The sequence below is a fragment of the Microtus pennsylvanicus genome, chromosome 4 (genome assembly GCF_037038515.1).
Source record: "Microtus pennsylvanicus isolate mMicPen1 chromosome 4, mMicPen1.hap1, whole genome shotgun sequence".
NCBI lineage: Eukaryota > Metazoa > Chordata > Mammalia > Rodentia > Cricetidae > Microtus > Microtus pennsylvanicus.
The window spans coordinates 84135944-84150288 of NC_134582.1; the positions used below are offsets into that span (position 1 = coordinate 84135944).

At 42.6% G+C, this 14345-nt stretch overlaps 1 protein-coding gene across 1 annotated transcript in view; it reads right to left on the reverse strand.

Annotated features, from left to right (window-relative positions):
* Ptpdc1 (protein tyrosine phosphatase domain containing 1) overlaps positions 1-14033 on the reverse strand; it is a 57797-nt gene extending 43764 nt beyond the window's left edge. Inside the window, exon 1 of the mRNA XM_075969678.1 lies at positions 13900-14033. The gene's annotated coding sequence lies outside the window, so the exon portion shown is untranslated. The remainder of the gene's footprint in view (positions 1-13899) is intronic.
* Positions 14034-14345: the final 312 nt, after the last annotated feature.

Below are 14345 nucleotides of genomic sequence, written 5' to 3' on the forward strand. Positions count from 1 at the left end.
TTAAAGACTATGCTGCTCAAGTCATACTCTGCAGACAATACTTCAGGACAAGACAAATGAGGTAAACTGGTAGCCATAGCTGAAGCTGTTCCACACTCCCTTTTTCCTGCTAGTATCTGCACCTGGCAAGTTATCCTCCAGGTCGGAGCCAATCTCAAATTAAGGCACAAACACTTCTAAGATCATCAAGACAGACAACTCCCAGCTCAGCACCCATCAGAATGACCTGGTGGGCTGGGGACTATAGTTCAGCATTTGTCTTACACAGTTTCTAGTATCATAAGTAAAAAGAAACTGGTTAAATGTTATAAAAACCCAATGCTTGCCTCCACCCTCATTTCAGACTCAGAAGGTCAGGAACTGAGAGCCTCTAACTGGCTTCCGTGGTGCTCACATATTCAGAACCACTATAGCAGGCAAGAAGTCTACACACACCTAACAGCAGATTTACATTTAAAGAGTTTGTCACGGAGGACTGCTGCCTGGCTTTCTTCAGCTGTCAACATTAAACATATTTTACAGTTTCTAAGCCAATTCCCATAATATCATGAACTATACTGAGAAGCCCCATATCTTCAACTAAATCAGGAAGCTGGCTAATTTTCCTGGATGAGATTTGGATATTAATGTTCTTACTGAGTTTCTATCTTAAACCAAATTGCCTGAAATTAGGAAATTGCTATCAGGCCGATGTCAATAAAACCAGACTGCTCAAAACATGGGCTACTTTTTGGTCAAGTACCAGATACCATGTCTCTTTGAACATCATTATGTGAATTGCTATCATGTTCATTATTCAGATATCCCTTTTAATATATATTGATATATGATACTATAACACTTAATTATGTATCTATATATGCATATCTTCACACACATTGTGACTTTTAAGCTTTTTTCAATCACCTACTGTTCATCATGAAAAGCTCAACATGGTTTGTTATTTGCTTTTCTTATGACTGCTCATTTCTAGACTAGAAAGGATACAAAGACATTTTACCCATTTAATTCCTGACGAGGAAATATGTGAAATGCATTTCAAGTGACTTAAAATATGTCAGGAATGTGCTCCTAGGGATTCCCAGACTGAGTTAGACCTTCCACAGCAGGACACACAGGACATCTGGTTTAAGCTGAGCTCATTTACCAGCCTTTCCTTCTTCCAGAACAAGGCAAAGGGTTGCAGAAATTTTCAAGAGAATAAGCACACTCTGGGGGCCACAGAGCCTTCTGCTCTTCCCGCTAACCCAAGTTCAGTTCCCTGCTCCATCAGTAGCTCACAACTGCCTGCAGTTACAATTTCCGAGAATCCAATGCCCTCTTCTGGCTTCCACAGGCACCTGCACACATGTGACAAACTAAAAGACACAGACAGGCTGGCAGGCAGGTACACACGTGCACACACACACACAGGAAGATAAATATAAACCTTTTCTTAAAAGTAAGCACACAGAACAAGGAGCAGGAGTAGGCCAACTATCTTCCCAAGGTAGCTGGAGGACAAAAAGCATATGAACATGAAGGGACAACACATGTCAAGCAGAGGAGTTCAGTCCAGAATGCAACCATGAAGAAGTTACTGACTTATGATTCATAAAAAAAAAATGGTACTCAAGCCAGCTGCAGTGGCACATACCTTCAATCCCAGCACTTGGAAGGGCAAGGCAGGCAGATAGTTATGAGTTCAAGGCCAGCCTGGTCTACATATTAACTTCCAAGTCAGGTAGAACTGCATAGTGTGACCTTTTCTAAGAGAAAGAAAGAGAGATAGAGATAGAGAGAGAGAGGGAGGGAGGGGAAGAGAGAAGGGAGAGATGGAAGGAAGGAGGGAGGGAGGGAGGGAAGAGGGAGAGGGAGAGAGAGAGAGAAGAAAGAAAAGAAAAAAGAAAAGGGAGGAAGGAAGAAAGAAAAGAAAAAAGATGAAAGTTAGGGCAGTGAAATAGCTCCATGAGTAAAGAAAGATGCTTGCTGCACAGGCCTGGTGACTGAGTTTGGTCCCAGGAACCACATAAATGCTGAAACAGAGAACTGACTCCATAAAGTTGCCCTCTCATCTCCACATGCACAATATGGCACAAGTGCCTGTCCTGCTCACCATTTCACTCATATGTACAGACTCTGAATAATAATTTTTTAAAAGATGAAGTCAAAGCTGGGCAGTGATGGTGCACACCTTTAATCCCAGCACTTGGGAGGCAGAGGCAGGTGAACCTCTGAGTTCAAGACCAGCCTGGTCTACAGAGAAAGTTCCAGGACAGCCAGGGCTACCCAGAGAAACCCTACCTCAAAAAAAATCATAAAATAAAAATGAATAAATAAAAGATTAAGTCAAAATGAAATGGAAAGACCACTTTTCAGTGTTGAAAAAAATGGATAGTCAACTAAAAATTTTATACCCAGCCAAACACTCTTTCTGATGTAAAGAAGCAATCTACACACTTTCAGGCTGAAACAAAGCCTGCGAGAAATTTTTGCTGGTAGATCTGATCTGAAAGAAATCGGCTTCTAGGGGATAACAACCAAACATAACAAAATAAAATATAGTAACATGAAACAAAAACTTCACATTGAGACTGGACAAGGCAACCCAACAGGAAGAAAAGAGAGCCAAGAGCAGGCACAAGAATCAGAGACCCACTCTTTCACATGCTCAGGAGTCCCATAAGCTTCTGTAAGGCAAAGGACACAGTCAATAAGACAAAACGGCAGCCTACTGAATGGGGAAAATCTTCACCAACCCCACATCAGACAGAGGACTGATCTACAAAATATATAAAGAACTCAGCAATAATCCAATTAAAAATGGGGTACAGATCTAAACAGAGAATTCTCAACAGAAGACTCTCAAATGGTTGAAAGACACTAAAGGAACTGCTTAGCATCCTTAGCCATCAGGGAAACAAAAGTCAAAATGACTCTTAGAAACCATCTTACACCAGTCAGAATGACTAAGATCAAAAACACCAATGACAGCTTATGCTTGAGAGGATGTGGAGTAAGAGGGACACACCTCCATTGCTGTGGGAGTGCAAACTTGAACAGCTACTTTAGACATCAGTATGGTGGTTTCTCAGAAAACTGGGAATCAACCTACCTCAGGACCCAGCAATACCACTCTTGGGCATATACCCAAAAGATGCTCAATCACACCACATGGACATTTGTTCAATTATGTTCATAGCAGCATTATTTATAGTGGCCAGAACATGGAAACAGATGCCCTTCAACCGAAGAATGGATAAAGAAATCGTGATACATTTACATAATGGAGCTGTAAAAAAACAAAACAATAACATCTTGAAATTTGGATGCAAATGGATGGAACTAGAAAAAAAAACATTTTGAGTGAGATAACCCAGACCCAGAAAGACAAACACGGTATGTACTCACTCTAAGTGGATATTAGATGTAAAGCAAAGGATAACCAGCCTATAATCCACAACCCCAGAAAAGCTAGGTAGCAAGGAGAACCCTAAAGAGAAACATACCTGGATCCCCCTGGGGAGGGGAAATAGACAAGATATCCTGAGAAAATTAGGAGTGTAGGGGTGGGGGGAGAAGAGAGAGCAGATGGGAGGAGGAAGGGAGAAAGAGAGGAGAAAAGAGAACATGAGGGAATGGGATGGTCAAGATGGAGGAAGGGCAGAGAGGGAGAGCAAGGAAAGAGATATCTTGATTGAGGGAGCCACAATGGGGCTAGCAAGAAATCTGGCACTAGGGAAATTCCCAGGAATCCACAAAGATGACCCCAGCTAAGACCCTAAGCAATAGTGGAGAGAGTGCCCAAACTGGCCTTGCCCTGTAGTCAGACTGATGACTACCTTACCATCATAGAACCTTTCTCCAGCAACTGATGGAAGCAGATGCAGAGACCCACAGAAAAGCCCAAAGATCAGTCGAAGAAAGGGAGGAGCAATATTATGAGCAAAGGAGTCAAGATCATGATGGGGATACCCAATGAAACAGCTTACCTGAGCTAGTGGGAACAGCAGGATAACCAGCACAGGACCAAACTAGGCCCTCTGAGTATGGGTGACAGTTACATGGCTGGGGTAGACTGTGCAGCCACTGGCCGTGGGACCAGGATTTATCCCTACTGGCTTTTTGAAGTCTATTCTCTTTGGAGGGATACCTTGCTTAGCCTAGATACAGGGGGGAGGGCACTGGTCCTGCCTCAAAGTATGCTAGACTTTGTTGATTCTCCATGGGAAGCCTTACCCTCTCTGAGGAGTGGATGTGGGGGGTGGGAGGAGGAGTATGGAGAAGATGGGAGGAGTAGGAACTGGGATTGGTATGTAAAACGAGAAAAGATTGTGTTTTAAAAAATAATTTAAAAACTTTTTTTAAAAGTATTGCATGCAATACTCACAGAATACAAGTAAGTTACATTTTTAATCAGACTGATACATAATGACCTGGAAATTTGGTTGTAACAAGTTAAAAGGTAAAATCAAGTTGCAGTATAATGATTTTTTACATCAGGAACATTTAGACAAGTATTTTGTAGTACACTCCAAATAGGGGAGGAGAAAAATAAGTCATGATATACCACTAAACATTAGCATGGTAAAAATGAAAAACAAACAAACAAACAAAAGGTCCTGGGCTGTCGACATGGCTTGGCAGACAGAAGCACATGCTGCATAAGCCTGACAACACATCCAATCAGAACTGACGTGTGGAAGGAGACGGACTTCTAGTTGTCCTCTGCCTCTGCATACATGCCATGGTGTGCACATGTGCACACACTATAATGACAATATAAAAGTTAAAGTGTACAAATCAGCCCAGCAATAACTCCATCAAATGCTGGCAAATATTGAGAGTAATTGGAACACTCCTTTACTGATGGTGAAATAAAATGAAGAGCGTTCAGCAGTGCCTAACAGAGCTGTGCATGGTCCAGAAACCCTGTTCCCAGCTGATGTGAAAACTCCATCAGCACCTGCCCTGGAGCCGTCACAGCAGCACTGCCTATGACGACGCAAAGCCAGGGCAGCCGCGATGTCACTGCTTATGTCACTGCCTATGACGACGCAAAGCCAGGGCAGCCGCGATGTCACTGCTTATGTCACTGCCTATGACGACGCAAAGCCAGGGCAGCCGCGATGTCACTGCTTATGTCACTGCCTATGATGACGCAAAGCCAGGGCAGCCGTGATGTCACATCGTACTAGGAATGCTGTTCTGTGACCAAAATGAAAGAGCTGTTCATTTGAGCAATATGGGTAGATCCTACAAGAGAGCTGTCTCTCATCTCTACATGTGTTCTGGGATTGTGCTAGTGGAAACTCTAGTCTGAGGAGGCTATGAATACATTTATAGACTTTCTGGAAAAGACAAAAACTACGTGGACAGAAAAGTAGACAGTTTCTGCCAGAGTTTTCAGGACGGAAGCCGAGTTACAACACAGGATTATTTTCAGGACCAGGAAACTATTTTGTCTCTTATAAATCTGTGTCATCTACTTATCAAGAACTATGGATTGTCAAAACACAAAGAATATCTACTAATGGTTTTTAAAATCCAAGATTTTTAAGAATTCAACCAAGAAGGGGATGGGTTGCAGCACAGACCTCATGCTACAACAAAGAATTTCCTGCAGTGCTAAAGTAGGACAGAGCCTCAGCAAGGAGACGGTGAGAAAGTCACAAATCCTCTGGAAACGAACGGAAACTGTGAGAGGAAAAGAACTGGCCACACACATGAGGTTGTGCTCCTTATGGAGGTCAAGTTAGCAGTCATAATATGGTTCATGTATACCGAGATAGGAAATATCGGTGAAGAGATGTAGCAGCAACAGAGACTATGGACTAGGAAGTTCCAGGTAAACAGGAAGAAGTGGACTATGTTGGCATTAGTCTGGCCCACTGTGGGGAATTCCTGGTAAGCTTAATCGAACAGTCCCACCTTACTGTAAGGACGTGTCTCAAGGCTCCTCAGTGAATGCCTGAAACCATGCACAGTAACAACTACCGATGCCCACTGCTCTTTTTAATACATACACATTTACTATAGACTACTGTAAAAAAAATAGGCAGAATAAAAGATTAGCAATAGCTAATAAAATATAATTTAACGATATGCTGCTAAGTATATTTAGTTAAGTAGCTGTCTCAAAATATCTTCTTATATTCAATCTACTATGTGAGATGATACAATGCCTACATGATTGAATGAAGTGAGGTAAAGGACACAGGAACTGTGGTACAGTCATTAGACTGCTACACAAAGTACGCAAGTATTGCTATATAAGTGAACACAAGCATTGTGACAGCCTATGAATAGTGACTAATGAGTGGGTAGCATTCACAGCATGGGTACACTGGACAAAGGGATGACTCATGTCCAGGGCAGGAGAGAGTGGAAGGGTGCAAGACTGCTTATCACTCAGAATGGCATGCAATTTAAAGCTTACAAATATTTTATTTCTGGAATTTTCCACTTCATACTTTCAAACTATGGTTAACTAGATAACTGAAGGCATGGAAATCAAGACCACAAATAAGAGGCGATCAGTACTATACAGGCATCTACATTTATACAAGTTAGTACGTATACATGTATTTTATAACTCTGCAGACAGTTACCTGAAAGCAGTGAAACCGTGATGAGCACATCAGAGCAAACCTGGTTCCTAATACCATTCTCCAACAAAGGGACCCTTGTTGAGATGACTCGTTTTAGGGCTAGAGCAGAGGATGATCCCAGATCATCTTGTAGTGCTACAAAGAAGAGAAGGGCTCAAAACTCTAGCAGACAAGAATGTCAAAGGAACAGAGGCCCAATGAGAGCACTCCTGATGGCTGGGCTGCACAGGCCGGGGACAGAACACAGTGCAACACCGCCATCCCTGGACAGCAGCCGCAACCCCTCACACACAGGAATGCAGGCAGGCCATTCTGCACTTTTTCAACTTTAGATAACATAAAATTATGTCATTGTGCAGGCATATTTTTCCAAAGTATGAGAACAGCACATACACAACCACAGATCAAAAGGGGCATACACAAACTAGGACATGTTCAGAGAGAAAAGACCACAATACAGGCACACATAAACCAATTCAATCTTATAAATACTTGATAAATCTTATAAATACTTAATAGGCACCACAAAAATCATGAGTGGAAGTCAGAAGATGAACTCAAGTAAAGTTCCTTGCCTTCTACCTTGTTTGAGACAGTCTTTTGTTTACTGCTAAATTATGCCAGATTAGCCAATCTGTGAGCTACCATGATTTGTTTGTCTCCACCTCCCCTCCTGCTGTAGGAGCACCAAGATTACTAAAGTCCTTTACCTACAAAGTGTTGGGGAATACAATTTTAAGATGTGAGACTTTTGTTTATGCTGCATTTGTTTGGCTCTGTAAAGCTGTGATTCTTTGCCTTAAAACACCTGATGGTCTAATAAGGCGCTGAATGACCAAAAGCAAAGCAGGAGCAAGGATGGTAGGGCTGGCAGCTAGAGAGGATAAACAGAAGGAGAAATCTAAAGAAAGAGGAGCAAGGGAACAAGGAGAGGAGAACATTAGAGGCCAGCCAGCCACGGAGTAAGAGTGAAAGTAAGATACACAGAAGTAAGAAAAGGAAAAAACACAGAAGCAAAAGGTAGACGGGCTAATTTAAGTTAAGAAAAACTGGCTAGAAACAAGCCAAGCTAAGGCTGGGAGACTTTAAGAAAGAATAAGACTCCAAAGGAGTGATTTATTTGGGAGCTGGGTGGTACCCCCCCAAAAAAGTCAAAAGAATAAAAAAATCTTACAACAATAAAGCCATCTCCTCAATCTTTCATCTTAATTCACACAATTGAAGAATATTTTATCCTGCAATTTGATATCACCTAGAAAAGTTAATTTTCTAAAAGTAAACGTTTAGAAGTCTAAATTTTAATATAGAGAAAAATAGTTCAATTTTATTTTTGTGTTCATTAACTTGAGGAGTTTATCTGTCAAGAAGGTCTACACGATTTAATAATAATCACTAAGAATACAGAAATGGGAGGTATGGGCTAAAAGTAGAATTATCCTTCATATGTTTATACCAATTTAAATCATTATGGGCATTACCCTTTGAAATTCCACAAATTGTAAGTAGCATTCTGCTTTCCATAGTTTGAATCCCATAATCATTTGCATCAGGTAAGAGAGAAGGCTCTAAATGAGAATACTTTTCCCCTGTGCATCAGGAACAAGCACGGAAAGCACAGAAGCAAGACCCTCCCCTGAGGCCCTTGGCGTCTGTTTTTAAAAAGCCTCTGCACACAGGAAAACAAATACTGAACTACAGTCGGCGCCTCTGTACAGTCCTTGCCTAGCACAGTCAGGCAGACTAAGATGGTGGCGTGATAGGACTTTTACAAGCTAGACTCTCATGACTGAAACTTACTCAGCTACTGGACAGAAAGACACAGCAGCCATTAATAGTGTTCAATAGGACGTAGAGAAGGTAGCATTCAAATAGGCCACTGACTCAAAGAACCAGAAAAAGGAGAAGCATTCAGGAAATGACAACAGTAATGATAAATTATCTAATTAGGAAATCAGCATATAGGAAACCTCATGTAAGACGAGTTGGGAAAGGTATGTGCTGGTATTTAGTATATGTATTATATTATATTATAGTGCAGAATACTATATTACTAAGGCATACTATTATGCTAAAATATGAAAAATCAATGTACAATAGAAGGTAAACATAAATGTGCACAGGAAAGGGCCTTGTCATGCAGCAGTCCATGCTTTAGCAGCCGGACACAGTCCTCACTTGTGCCCTGCCTGCCTTTTGTCCAGGGAGACCACATCCATGCTGTCTGTACCTCTCTGGCTTCTTCTGTGTGCTGAGGGGCAACAACTGATCCTGAGGTCTGAGCTAACCCTCCTTCCCTGCTACCCCCAGACTGAGGTCACTGAGGACTGAGAACAAGGGCTTGGAGCTGAGCAGCAGCCGGTCTGCAGTAACCATAAACTCAGGCCCAAGACCTGCAATCTGGCCACAGCTGGGGCTGGAAACACCTGAGAGCTGCCAAAGCTTGGAAATGGCAGGTAGGGCCATTTTTCTTCATTTGCGCTGGCTGTGGGGGTTGGCCCTGCCCTGTGTCACCTCCTAAGTCATGGTACCCAGTCTGGGACTGAACCCTCAAATGCCAAAGACACTATGGAGGATACCTATATAGAAGCAGGCAGGCTCCCCTACCTTTACTCTCCAGAAGGGTGCTGCCTGCTTAAATAATTCAGATGAGGTTCAGACCTGACATCTCAGGGCAGCGGTCAGGATTGCTGTTTTTTTTTAATATTTATTTATTTATTATATATACAATAGTCTGTCTGTGTATATGTCTGCAGCCCAGAAGAGGGCACCAGACTTCATTACAGATGGTTGTGAGCCACCATGTGGTTGCCGGGAATTGAACTCAGGACCTTTGGAAGAGCAGGCAATGCTCTTAACCACTGAGCCATCTCTCCAGCCCCTAGGATTGCTGTTTTTAACCTGTGAATTTAACTTTTGTGTTTTTTAAGTCACGACTCTGATACAAAAATACTTAATGTTTGAAAAAGCCAGTTCTCCTTTTAAATGTAGATTACTAATTCACAAAGATGAAGGAACAACTTGTAGCTTGTAACCAAGCCTGTTGGTTACTATGGAAATGGGGCAGTCTAACACTACCCCATGCTCAACACCTATGCTTAATAAACCACTCAGGGCCGGGCGGTGGTGGTGTACGCCTTTAATCCCAGCACTCGGGAGGCAGAGGCAGGCGGATCTCTGTGAGTTCGAGACCAGCCTGGTCTACAGAGCTAGTTCCAGGACAGTCTCCAAAGCCACAGAGAAACCCTGTCTTGAAAAACAAAAAACAAAAAAACAAACAAAAATAAATAAATAAACCACTCAGGAAATCACACACACACACACACACACACACACACACACACACGAGGGGGGAAAAAGCTCCTTTCCTTATGTTTCTACATTTTATACGGTATCATTTGTTTAGTTTTATTATTTTGTTAAGATGATTGAAATAATTTATTAAAGTTAGTTTAGTCCCCTTTCTTCAAAAGCTCATGATGGCCTGGATATCTGTAGATATTCAAAAACCATCCATTAGATAGGTTAAAATATTTAGTGGCTGGGAGTATGGCTCACTGACAGAGTACTTGTCTAACAACCCCAGGCCCTGGATTTGGTTCTTAGCGTGGAAGTGTGGTTGAAGAAAATAATAATATATTCTACGTATACACATCCAATTCGCATAATGAGAGTGGTAGATTAAAAACTGCAAGAAATCAATGTTTTAGAGTGTGCTCTTGTACTAGGCCCACTAGGCCAGGCCCAGCCCAAATGGTTAGGTTACCAAAAAAAAAAAAAAAAAAAAAAACTTGTAAAGAACCAGTCTTCCAAACAGGAGGTTAACAGCAGCTAATCAGAAGGCATTTGGTTTGTCTGAAATGACATACACAGAAAATCCCACCTTAAATCTGCAGCTACCTCTAACGACCAATCTGGGTTCCACTCCTTGCTTTTCTTTTTCTACTTATAAAGCCCACCTCTTCCTAGCTTTAGCTATAGGAGCACCTTTTAAATAAACAGGATGCTTCCATTTCAAGAATGTCTAGCAGAACCAACTACATCTGCAAGAACACTCCGGTGCTGACTACACTTCTAAGTCTTCCTTCAGGGACACTGCCAACAGACTCGCGCTGTCCTGGGATTAGAAAAGTGGAAATGGAACAAAAATTAGTGAAAGAAAAACAGCAGAGGCTTTTGGTCCTGGGTCAGCAGTTTAGGCTTCTGAATTTGTCCTGTGCAGTAACTTATTAACAGGATTCTTCTAGTCCCAGTTCTAGCAACAAAACACTGGAGTCATGTGAGCAAAGAACATACTTATTTACCATGTATCATCAGACTAAAAATATGTCACAAAACATAACACACAGGCTGGCAAGATGGCGCAGTGGTATAAGAGTGGTTGTCCCTGAAGCCTGCTAATCTAAGTTCCACCCCTGGATCCCAGCAGGGAAGGAGAGAAACAACTCCTAGACGCTGTTTTCTAATCTCACACGTGCACCATGACGTGTGGACCCACACTTCTACATACATACCACAATAACAATAACACAGTTTAATATAATACATATAATACAGAGTATGTTCTCAATTCTACATATAACATAGATGAAAGAGTGGGTCAGGTGGTAGTAGTACTCAGGAGGCACTTGGGAAGCAAAGGTACTACCAAAAGATTAAGAATGGGTTATAGATTTTTTTATGATCTTTTCTGATTACTGATGTTTTCTAAGTTTAACTATATATTTTATCTTTGAAGAAAAACATCTTATTTACAAAACATGATTATATTAAACTTCATACTTCTTAGGAAGCAGTATTGGAAACAAAATAAAATACAGAGCCACAACACAATTTAAAAAAAAAAAAAAACAGGCAATTAATCCCTAAAGTCTCTAGAACCAGGTATTAAAAATAAATATAAATAAATAAATAAATAAAACTACCAAGGGCTGGCTTTGCAAAGCTATGAATTGAAATGCAAATTGTTTCCACAAGCAGACAACATCAGAGTCCTTCTTAAATACACAGGAATTTACTATGGAATTCTGCAGTAGGTACACTTACACCATTATCATATCTAGTATGCAGTAAGTACTCAAAATTTCTTGATGAAAGAATGTTCTGAATTTATATATATATGTGAGGCAAGTTGGTTGACGGGGATAATGTCCTAATCACAAGGTGGAACAGGTGTACGCAGAACAATGTTACTTGAACTATAATTAACAGAAATAACTCAGACATTAAAAGATGACATCATTTCCTCCCTGTGATTGTGGGTTTTCTCTTCATCTGTGGTGGTCAGCTCCCCTTGCTATATAAACATTATAGCATTCAGACGGGAAGGCTGGTCTAGAGACTCATGCTTACCCATTTTCAGAAAAATCCAAACCAGAGACGGTGTTTTGTAGCAGCCAGAACCTGGCTGTGTAGACGTACCACTCAGAAAGTCCTTACCTAACATAACTACCATTTTCTGAGATACCATTCACCTGGGTCACAGTGCTCTGAGTACTTGCACAAAGGGTTTGAAATCAGTCCTTCAAAGAGTAATCTGCACTCCCAAACTCTCTCTAGCACTCTTCGCAATAGCCTCCCTCCATACTGCTTCCTTTAGAACTGAGGGGGAGGGGCAGAGAACTTTGGACATGGGGGCAGGTTTGGGTTTGGAAAAAGGGTTGAAATGTGCTTTTAAGAGAACAGTGATTTGAAGTTTATCCTCAGAATAATTTTCAATTTGTTTTCCACATTTGGAATTGTGATGTTCAAGTTCATCTCTGAGAATTTTCTAAATTTTTTGGACCTGAATAACTTATGTGGTATGAGAGACGTCACTAACAAAGATAAAGCAATATAAAGACCATGACGTCATCTTGTTAGACTCATGGTCTTATGGGTAAACTGTGGTTTTCAAACTCTTCTTCGTAGGGTCTGTGAATCACAGTGACTTTACAATAAGCACCTTGAGCCTGGTTTTTTGTTTGTTTTTTGTTGTTTGTTTTTAGAAATATATTGAGTAGCACTCAAGGGAGATCATGTAAAAAGTGAGAAAGCAAATTCAAATTGTCAGGATTTTCTTCAAAAGGAGAGCTATTCAACAGTGCTCTACCATAACCCTTGGATTTCACCAATGAAGGATTTTCTTCTGAAGAAACCCATCCTCTTGAAGAGAAAACAGAAGCAGTGCTTGAGATGGGAAATTTGAGTCTCCAGAACACAACCATGTGAAAGCATTGGGATCGGGTGAGTAATTAGTTATTGCTAAAATGGACTATGGGTTACCAAGCGGGAATTGTCTATGAGATTTCAGGCAAATTCCATGCTGGTCCTAGGTTTTCAGCAATGCCTGGGTATCCATGCTTTTTAAAAGGTCACAGGTACTTGGCTACAGCCTCACAGGGGATCTAGAAACCACATGATTCTGGGTGAGCGGTTTGGGGACATACATTCGTGTTTAAATCCCATTTCTTTTAGTTACTAGCTTGGATTGTGGCAAGTTACCCAAGCCTTCCATTCTCTCAGGGAAAAACGAAAAAAAAAAAACTAGAATGACTTTGTTGTTAAAGATTGTGCTGAGTGAAGGGTGGGGGTGAGGAGTGGGTATACGTGGATGTCTACATGGACACAAAATTCTAAAATGCCCACGATAATGGCTTCTCAGGTTCTTTCAGCTCTAAGTCAATAAATGATAGTTCGTGATCATTAGCATAGACAGCACTTGCGGAATATTTGATCAGCTATGTCCCTAAAGTACTGTTTCTCAATCCCCCCAGCCTTTCTTTATTATATTTTCTTTTCCATTAAAATTTAATACCACAGGTGCTATGCTGTGGTCCTCTGAAAGCCCACAAACCCTGGGTTATATAAGATTTCACGCACTCACACCACACACACACACACACACACACACACACACACACACACACACGAACAGGGGCATCATTATCAATGTTGAGAATGCACGTCAGAGAGAAAAGTGACTTGGACAAGGTCAAGTGACTCATTTACTAGCAGAATTAGGTCTGAATTAAGGATCACAAAGTGGTCATCTGATACCAGCTTGTGACTGTCTTGCTTGGTGTATTTTTTTTAATGAAAAAATTAGTTATGGATATTTGCTAATCAAGAGATTTTCAACTAAAACACCCAGGCATCCCGCTGCTCACGAGACCTCGGAGCGTCGCCCCTCTGAGCTGGACGGAGGGGCTCCCTGGACCCCGCCCCTCCCCTAGGGATGCGCCTACTACACGCCTCCCTCCATCACCCGCCGCCTTAGGACAACCGTCTGGGGGCCGCTCGGCGGGCGCCTAACTGGCTGCAGGTTCCGAACCTCTTGGCGCGCTCGCTCTCCGGCTTCGGAGCCCAGGAGCCGGCCGGTCGGTCTCGCACGTCTAAGGCCGTGCCCGGCCTCCCCGCCGCGCCGCCAGAAGCGGGACAGACTCCCCGCCGGGCGCGCCACACAACGTCTCCCTCCGGCGCGCGCACGGGCCACTCGGCGGCCTGGCATCCGATGACGCCGCGTCGCCGGCGCTGCCTTGCGCGCGCCCGGCCCGCCAGCCAATAGCCGGAGCCACTCTGTGCACGTGACACTCGCCAGCCAATGGCGGCTCGAGGCGGCCCGTGACGCGCGGGATGGCTCCGAGGGCTTTCGAACCGGCGCGCGCGGCTGGGAGGCCCGTCTGGGTCCGTGTGGTCTCGCGGTCCGCCTAGGCCTGTGCGCGGAGGGCCTTAAGGGGGAGCAGCTGCCAGCCTGCAAAATAGGGGCAGCGACTCCCC